Genomic DNA, 10267 nt, shown 5'->3' with positions numbered 1-10267 from the left:
AAATAGTAATAATAGGATGGTATATGGGGAAAAATACACCCTACTGTAAATTCTGGGCTATAGCTAATGGTAATATTTTAATGTTCCTTCATCAGTTGTAACAAAGGTACCACAATAATGCAAAGTTTTAATAATAGAGAGGATATATGGGAATGCTGCATTTTTACATGACTGTTCTGTAAACCTATAACTTCCCTAATTTAATTTTTTAAATAAAAATAAGATAAAGAAAAAACTTATGGAAGATAACAAAGCAGTACTCAGAGGGAAATATAAGGTTATAAATGTTTGCATTTGAAAGAAAAAAGATCTCAAATCAATAATGTAATTGTATACTTAAGAAGCTGGACAAAGAAAATCAAACTAAACCCAAATGTACAAAAGGAAGGAAATATTAAGATTACAGCAGAGGTAAGCAAAATAGAGAGTAGAAAATTAATAGAGAAAATCAATGTCCAAACATTCCTTGAAGAGATTAACAAAATTGACAAAAGCTTAGCTGAATTGATTATGAGAAGAAGAGAAAATATTCAAATTATTAAAATCAGAAATGAAAGTGGGTATATTCTAGTGGGTCTTATAGAAATAAAATGTTTCCTAAGAATACTATAAATAATTGTTTGCCAACAAATGAGATAATCTAGATTTTATGGACAAATTCCTAGAAATACATAAACTACCAAAATGAAATCAAAAAGAAAAAGAAAAAATTAATAAACTGATAACAAGTAAAAATATTGAAATAGCAAACAAAAACTCTGCAAAATAAAAGCTTGGGACCAAGTTCATGGGTGAATTCAACCAAATATTTAAAGAAGAATTAACATCAATCTTCTGCCAAGAAATAGAAGAAGGACTATTTCTTAACTCCTTTTATGAGACTGGCATTATCCTGATACCAAAGTCAGACAAAGACATCATAAGAACAGAAAACAAATCCTAATAACAATACTAGCAAAATTAATCAAGCAGCATTTTCGAAGGATTATACACTGATGAAGTGAAATTTATCCCAGGAATGAAGGGTGGTTCAACATAAGACAATAAGACAATGTAACACACCATAATAATGAAAGAAATAAAACCCATGTGACCATAGCAATTGATGCAGAAAAATCAATTGACAAAATCCAACACTCTTTCATGATTAAAAAGACTTAATAAACTAGGAATAGAAGGAAAATTCCTCCATGTGATAATAGGGATATATGAAAAACCCACAGCTAACATCTTACTTAATGGTGAAAGACTGAAAGCACCCCTTTAAGATCAGGAAGAAGACAAGGATATGCACTGCTCCCACTGTAACTCAACATTGTACTAGAGGTTCTGGCCAGAGCAAGTTGGCAAGTCAAAGAAATAAAAGCATCCAAGTCAGAAAGAAAGAAATAAAACTGTATTATCCAACTATCCCTATTATCTTGATATTATCTGTAGTGTTCAGAACACATAAAGAACTCTTAAACTCAACAATAAAAAACCAACATCCTAATTTTAAAATGGGCAAAAGACTTGAGAGGTATTTGGATGGCCAACAAGCACATCGTGGTAGGTTAAGTGACCTACACCAACACATATACATTCTTAATCTTAACCTGCATCCCTGTGGGTGTGAACACCTTACAAATAGGACCTTCAGAAGACGTTACTTTTAATTAAAGTGTGACGACTAAAGCAGGGTGGGCCTTAATCCATATTACTGGAGGCCTTATAAAGAGATCCCAGAAATCTTAGAGGCCAGAAAGGAGAGGACATTGTCATGGGGTGAGAGGTAGAGATACAAGCCAAGGAACACCAAGGACTGCTAGCAACAGGCACCAGAAGGCTATTGTCTTTGAAGATGAAGCAACTGTTGCCAATATCTTGATTTGGGCTTCTTCTATCCCCAAATCTATGAATCTATGAATTCTTGTTTTTATGCCAAAATCAGATTGTGGTTTAAATGACAGCAGTTCTGGCCAACTAAGACATACCCGAAAAGATTATTGCAGTCATTACAGAAATGCAAATGCAAAGCAAAAGCATAATGAGATACCACCTCACACCCACTAAGATAGCCATAGTAAAAAACATTGAGAAAATGAATCTTCTTGAGGATGCAGAGCAACTGGAAACCAGTTTTGCCGTTCATCAATAAGTTAAATGTATACTTACGACACATGACAACATTCCACTTCTTGGTATATACCCAGAAGAATTGAAAACTGGAATTCAAACAAAAACTTGTACAAGAATATTCATAGCAGCTTTTTCCACAATAACTGAAAGTTGGCAACAACTCAAATGCACATCAGCAAATAAATGGATAAACGAAATTTGTCATAGCCATACACTGGAATATTACTCGGCTATCAGAAGGAATGAAGTACTAAAGTTTGGGTAAATATTGAAACATGGATGAACCTTGAAGCCAGACACAAAAAGCCACATATTGTATGATTTCATTTACAGGATAATTCCAGAACAGGCAAATCCACAGAGACAGAAAGCAGAATAGTAGTTTTCAGGGGTTGAGGGAGAGAAGGATACAAAAGCAACTGGTTAATGGTTATGGAATATCCATTTGGGGTGATGAAAAGTTCTGGAACTAGGTTGTGGTGATGGTTGTACAATACTGCTACTGTACTTTATGCTACTAAATTATGTCATTTTAAATGGTTTCTGATAGGCTTAGATGCCCAACAGAGGCCACGCCACTATGGAAATTCCACGTATTACCCACCTGGCCCAAAACTCTTCATCGACACCTGAACCAATGGCTCAAGGTCTTCTCCTGTCAAAACATGCTCCATCCTTCCCCCAGGCCAACTGCTCTAAGTCCTCTCCTGTCCTGCGCCCACCAAGCCCTGTGCCACTTATCACCCTAACTAGTCTTTCAAATATATAAGATCCTCTCCTGTTCTCCCTGGCATGGTGAAGGCTTCCCTTCAGACCCCTGCCATGCTGTGGGCCTGAATAAATCTTGTTACCTGCGTCCATCTGCTTCCATCCCTCTTACTGCCCATTTCTTCTCTGACAGTTACAATGGAGAAATTTTATTTTTGCTTTTACCATAATAGAAAATTCACAGGAAAAAAATAAAGGGGGGGTGTGTGAAAATTATGCTATGCTAGCACTAAAAAAAGGAGAAAAACCTGCAGTAACAATATTAATTCCAGACAAATTGGACATCAGAACAAGTAAATGACCAGGGATAAAGAGAGGCATTACATAATGATAAAAGAATCAATTCATTAAAAAAAATAACAATCATAATGTTTTGTGTGGCTGAAGAAAGAACATCAAAATACATGAGAAAAAATGATAAGGACTGAAGGAGAAATAGACAAGTTCACTACGATAATTGGAGGGTTCAAGGCTCCTCTTTCAGTAATTGATAGGTCCAGTAGACAGAAAATCAGTAATGATTAAGTTCAATTGGCCAGTGCCATCAGTCAGCAGGATTTAATCGACCTTTATAGAATTCATACAACAATGGCAGAAAATACACATTCTTCTCAAGACCACATGAAACATTCACCAATCCAGACCACATTCTGGTCCATAAAACATATAGTATAGTATAGAACACATAATGTAGAACTATATAAACATATAATGAAGTATATCCATATAGTATAGTATAGAACATATAGGGTAGAACTAATGAAAATAAAAAATGACTCACCAAAATCTGAGATGCAATGAAAGTAGTACTTGTAAGAAAATATGTAGCAATAGATATATATGCTAGGAAAGAAGAAAAACATAAAATCAATAACCTGAGTTTCCACTTTAGGAAACTAGGGAAAGGAGAGAAATTTCATCCTAAAGCAAGTAGAATACAAGAAATAACTTTTAAAAATCAGAGCAGAAATAAAAGGAATTGGAAACAGAACAACAATGGAGAATCAATGAAACCAATTTTCTTGAATAGATCAATTGAACTGATAAGTTGCTTGTTAAGCTAACAGAAAAAAAAAAGAGAAGACATAAATCACTGCATCAGAAATGGATACATGAAAATTAAAAGGAGGAGGAAGGACTATTACCTACAACACTATGTCCACTATTTGATAACTTAGATGAAATGGCCAATTCCTTGAAAGACACAAACTACCAAAACTCATAGAAAGAGAAATAGTTGACTGAATAACAGTCTACCTATTAAAGAAATTTAATTAAAAGCTAATCATCGGCCGGGTCCCGGCCCTTCGCCCCAGCAAGGGGAGCCGAGGCCTGGCAGGGTCCTCAGGCAGGGCTGATCTTCCGTGCGCGGCGTGTGGGCCGGCGGGAGGGGGCAGGCGAGGCCTGGGAGGGGCCTCAGGCGGGGCTGATCTTCCGTGCGAGGCGCGTGGGCCGGCGGGAGCGGGCAGGCGAGGCCTGGGACGGTCCTCAGGTGGGGCTGATCTGCCATGTGCGGCGCGTGAGCCGGCGGGAGGGGGAGTCGAGGCGGCTCTCCCTGGCGGTGAGCAAAGAAGACAAAACCTCAAGGAACTTTTACTAGAAAGAAAAGCACGTTTTGTATACAAAGAGGAAGATCATACCTTATCCAGAAACCAGAGAATGATGCCAACTAAACACCAGGTCCAAGAAGAGACGAAAGTTCTGAAACTTAAAACAAAAATGGCTGATAAAGAAAATGCCAAGAGATCTACAGAGAGCAAAAATAATACAAGCATGGGAAAAAATTATATTCCTTTAAAACCTAATGGATCAACCAATTCAACTATAGCAGTCGGTACATATAATTTTGAGGATAATCAAACTACTCAGTTGTTTCCAATTAAAGATGATCCCCCAGATCAACATATGACATTTACTCAGGCATTTCACTTTAAAAAAAATAGTAAAAAAAAACAGATGACTACAGAGAAACCTAAGGAAAATGCTGCTAACATTCCCAAGAAACCTGTGCTGCTGGGATCTTATCGTGGCCAAATTGTTCAGTCTAAGGTTAATTCATTTAGAAAACCTCTACTAGTCATAGATGGGAGTTCTGCAACAACCAAGAAACTTTCAACTACTATCTCTGAAGCCACAGAGCCTCAGCCTATAACTACCAGCAGTATAATAGTGAAAAGTAATAGAGTCTCAAATGTAACTGCCACAAAATTTGCAAGCACTGGGTGTCAGGACAGACAACTTGTGCGACCTCCTATTAGAAGTCACCAAAATAATGGCCTGGACAAGGTGAAACAGGGCATCCACAGACCTGACAATGTTACAGTCCAGAAAGGGCCTACTGGAAAGGGAGTACTACAATTAAACACAGATTTATCTAGGGTCCAAATAAATTCTCAAGGCACAAAAAAAATGAGACATTGTCAAGAAACCTGGCTTCTAAAGTTACACCCAGGCCTGCTTTATCTTCTAACACCAAACTGATTGAACAGTCCAAAACCACTGACCAGCAAAGACGTACTGCAGCCAAAGCAACCTTCCATAGATCGGCTCAGCCCAAAGAAACTGCAGAAGAGAGAAAAATCCGTCTGACCGAGTGGAAGGCTGGCAAAGGAAGAGTGCTGAAAAGGCCTCCTAGCTCCATACTTAGCCAGCTAGAACCTGAAAGACAAAATGAAAAACCAGTTGGGTCTTTCTGGACTACCACGGCAGAAGAAGATGAACAGAGACTATTTACTGAAAAAGTATACAAGACGTTTTGTGAATGCTTGAACCTGATTAATGAGAAATGCCCAAAAGAAGAAATATTGGCTACACTGAATGATCTGGTTGAAAATATTCCAGATGCGAAAAAGCTTGTTAAATATTGGATATGCCTTGCACGTCTTGAACCAATCACAAGTCCTATTGAAAATATTATCACAATCTATGAGAAAGCCATTCTGGCAGGGGCTCAGCCTATTGAAGAGATGCGACATGCAATTGTAGATATTCTCACACTGAAGAGTCAAGAAGTTAATTTTGGAGAAAATACTGAGGCTTGTGCAGCCATGGAACAAATACAGGAAGTAAACACTGAAAATATAGGTGTTAATGTGGAGCCAGAAAAACTGGAAATAGAAAACAAACCACAAAGAAATGTGATATTTCAAGACTGTGAAAAAGAACGAGAGGACAAAATGAAAGAGCCCATCAGTGATACTAAACCCCCCAATAATGAAACTAGAGCAAGTTGCTTAATTAAATATAATGTTTCTACTACACCATACTTGCAAAGTATAAAAAAGAAGATGCAGTTTGATGAAACAAATTCTGCATTTAAAGAGCTGAAGTTTCTAACACCAGTGAGACGTTCTCGGTGTCTTCAAGAGAAAAATTCCAAATTGCCAGATATGTTAAAAGACCATTATCCTTGTGTGTCTTCATTGGAACAGTTAACAGAATTGGGAAGTGAAACGGATGCTTTTGTGTGCCGTCCTAATGCTGCGCTCTGCCGCATGTGCTCCGAGACTGAGACAGCAGAAGAGAACTAAAATTCTTATAAGGAATGGGTTTTAATGTAAATAAGAAGGTACTTTGTGGTAAGAGAAAGATGGTAGGTAAACTTAGTGGATATTAGAAACTTTAAAGTTAGTCTGAGTTGTGTTTTTAGTTAAAATTTTAACTTCTATGACTTCCTCTGATGTCATTTGTCGACTATTAGAATGAGTTAATATATTAGTAACAAATTTCATTCTAGTTTTGGTAGCATTTCTAAAATACTAGTAGTTAAACTTGTTTTTTCTGTCTGATAGTAAAGCTTTACTGTTAAATCATGTCCTCTGAAACCTGACCACCGTTATCGAGTAAACATTTTTTTTCCTCTCACACATGAATACCACCAATAAAATTGTTTTGTAAAAAAAAAAAAAAAAAAAAAAAAGCTAATCATCATCCCAAAATGAATCACCAGACTGAGGTGCTTTCCCTGGTGAATTCTAGGAAACACTTAGAGGAAAAAAAAATATTATCGACTCTTCATATTTTTCCCAGAAAATAGACACAGAGGGAATGTGTCCTACTCATTCTATGAAGCCAAATGTACCCTAAAGCCAAATCCTTATAACAGCATACAAAAAAGCAACCTACCTACTATTATAGCTAATGAACATTTTTATGAAAACCCTCAATGCAAATTTCGCAAATGGAATGCAACAACGTATAAAAGAACTCAACACCATGACCGCAGTGGGGTTTAATACAGGTGTCCAACGTCAGTTCAACATTCAGTCGCCATCAGTGTGATCCACCACATCAGCAAGCTAAAGGGAGAAAATCCTATTAATGGAAGCAGAAAACACTTGACAAAAATCCAACAATCAGGTTTAAAAAAATTCAGAAAACTAGGTATATATGCGACCTCCTTAACCTTGAAAATGGCATCTACAAAAATCTTACAGAAAACATCATAGTTAATGACAGAAACTGAGCATTTTCCCTAAAAGACCAGGAACACGGTAAGGGTATCCTCTCTCATCACACCTATCCAACAACATACTAGAATTCCTAACTAGTACCACAAGACAAGAAAAAGAAATGAAAGGTACACAGGGAAAAATAAAAAATAAAACTGTCTTTATTCACAGATGACATGACTGTCTACATAGGAAAACACCAAAATCCCCACACAAGATGCTGGTACTAAAAGGTGAGTATGGCAAAGTCAAAGGATACAAGGTCAGCATACAAAAATCAATTGTATTCTTATACACAAACAAAAGTTTGGAACTTTAAATTAAAAAAAATACCAATTACATTAGAACTAAAAACCAAAAGAGAAGAGAAAAATCATTAGATATAAGTCTGACAAAATATGTACAGGATATGAATGCAAGAAACTATGAAACACTGAGGAAAGGCATCAAAGAAGATTGAAATAAATGGAGAGGTACTCCATGTACATGTATTGGAAGATGCAGTATTGTTAAGATATCAGTGTTGAACCAGTTGATATATAGATTACATTCAATATCAATAAAAATAATCCACAAGCTGCTTTATAAATGTCAACAAACTGATTCCAAAATTTATAAGGAAAAGATAAATAAGTGCAATACCATGCACATTGCTGAATGTTACCCCACACAATACTGACCAAAGTGGAAAGACTCACACTACATGATTTCCAGACTACTTTAAAAATCAAGACAGCGCAGCATTGGTGTAAGACAGGCATTAGATAAAAAGGACAGAACAGCTAAGTCACCTGATTTTTAAAATGCAAAGGCAATTCAACAAATGGTGCTGAAAGAAGTGGGTTTCCATATGCAAAAAAAAAATTATCCTATACACAGACTTTGTATCTTATACCAAAAAGCAACTCAAAATTCATCATAAAACTGATTGTAAAATGCAAAACTATAAAACTTTTAGAAGAAAATATAAGTGACTTGGGATTTGATTATGGATTTTCAGGTACAATGACAAAAGCATGATCCATGAAAAAACAAATTGATAAACTGGACTTCATTAAAATTTTAAACTCGTTTCTGCAAAAGACACATTTAAAAGAATTAAAAAACAAATCACGGGTGGAAAACACTTGCAAAACAGTTATTTATAGAATATTTATAGAATATAGAATATCCAAAACCTAGCAGTATCTATTGCTAGTGAGAATGAGAAACAGAAGAACTCTTATTCCTTGTTGGATGGAATGCAAAATGGTACAGCAACTTTGGAATTCACTTTGGACACTTCGGATATATTAATTTCCTATAGGTGCTATAACAAATTACCACAAGCTTGTTGATGTAAAACAATTCAAATGTATTCTCCTACATGTCTGGAAGCCAGAAGCTCAATATCAGTTTCACTGGACCAAAGTAAAAGTGTGGGCAGGGCCAGCTTACTTCAGAGGCCTAGGCCCCTTACTTGGGGCCCATTATTCAGCTGACCACCAACTGATCCATCTTTACCTTTTCCAGTTTCTGTAATTACATTCTTTGTATTCTTTGGCTAATAGCCCCTTTCCTCACCTTCAAAGCCAGTAGTTCAGCATCTTAAATCTCTCTCTGCTTTAGCCACAGCAACTTATCTTCTGTATTCAGAGCTTCCTCTGCATGTCTCCTAAAAGGACACATGAACAAATTTAGGGCTCACCCCAATAACCCAAGATAATCTCCCCATCTCAAGATCCTTAACTTAATCACATCTGAAAATTCCATTTTGCCATACAAAGTAGCATTCACAGGTTGGGGAACAGAACCTGGATAACCTTGGGGCCCATTATTCAGCTGACCACCAACTGATTCAACAATCATGCATCTAGACATTTACCTAATTGATTGAAAACTTGTGTCCTTACAAAAACTTGCACACAAATGTTTATAGCAGCTTCGTTCACAATTGCCAAAAACTAAAAGCAGCCAATCTTCAATAGGGGAGTGGATAAGCAAATGTTGATAGAATCATACAATTTAAGACTATTTAGCAATCAAAAGAATAGGCTATCGGGTCATGCAAAGACATGGATGAGTTTAGTACAAATTGCTTAGTGGAAGAAATCAATTTGAAAAGACTGCATACTGAATGATTCCATGTGTTCCAGTTTGCTAGCTGCTGGAATGCAACACACCAGAGATAGATTGGCTTTTAATAAAAGGGGATTTATTTTGTTGGTTCTTCAGAGGAAAGGCAGCTTACTTTCCACTGAGGTTCTTTCTTACGTGAAAGGCACAAGATGGTCTCTGCTGGTCTTCTCTCCAGGCCCCGGGTTCCAACAACTTTCCCCGGGGTGACTTCTTTCTGCATCTCCAAAGGCCTGGGCTGAGCTGCAAGTGCTGAGATGAGGAATGCTGAGCTGCTAGGCTGTGCTACATTGCATTCTCCCATTTAAACACCAGCCAATTAAGTCAAACGTCACTCATTGCAGCAGATATGCCTCCTAGCCGACTGCAGATGTAATTAGCAACAGATGAGGTTCACGTACCATTGGTTTGTGTCCGCAGCAACAGAACTAGGTATGCTCACCTGGCCAAGTTGAAAACTGAATCTAACTAACACACCATGTATATGGCATTCTGAAAAATTAAAACTATAAATATGATTAACTCATCAGTGGTTGCTAAGGGTTTGGGGAGGGGTATTTAACATGTAACATTCACAGAATTTTTATTAGGGTGCTGACTATTTTGTATGATACTATTTTGTATGATACTGAAATGGTGGTTACATGACACTATGCATTTGTCAAACCCATAGAGCTTTAAAGTGGAAAGACTGAACCTTAATGCATGTGAATTTTAAAAAAAAAGAAAGTAGGAGAATCCCAGAGTGGAATGTAAAATGTGACAAGAGAATCTAATTCTATTACAGAAGGGGATGGAGGAAAAGTTGTTGAACT

At 36.9% G+C, this 10267-nt stretch overlaps 1 pseudogene; it reads left to right on the top strand.

The window, feature by feature from the left end:
* Positions 1–1527: 1527 nt before the first annotated feature.
* On the top strand, positions 1528–6543 carry LOC143675697 (cytoskeleton-associated protein 2 pseudogene; annotated as a pseudogene).
* Positions 6544–10267: the final 3724 nt, after the last annotated feature.

Source organism: Tamandua tetradactyla, chromosome 3 (genome assembly GCF_023851605.1).
Source record: "Tamandua tetradactyla isolate mTamTet1 chromosome 3, mTamTet1.pri, whole genome shotgun sequence".
Taxonomy (NCBI): Eukaryota; Metazoa; Chordata; class Mammalia; order Pilosa; family Myrmecophagidae; genus Tamandua; species Tamandua tetradactyla.
The sequence above is the reverse complement of the archived record's forward strand: the minus strand, read 5'-3'. Positions and strand labels throughout refer to the sequence as shown.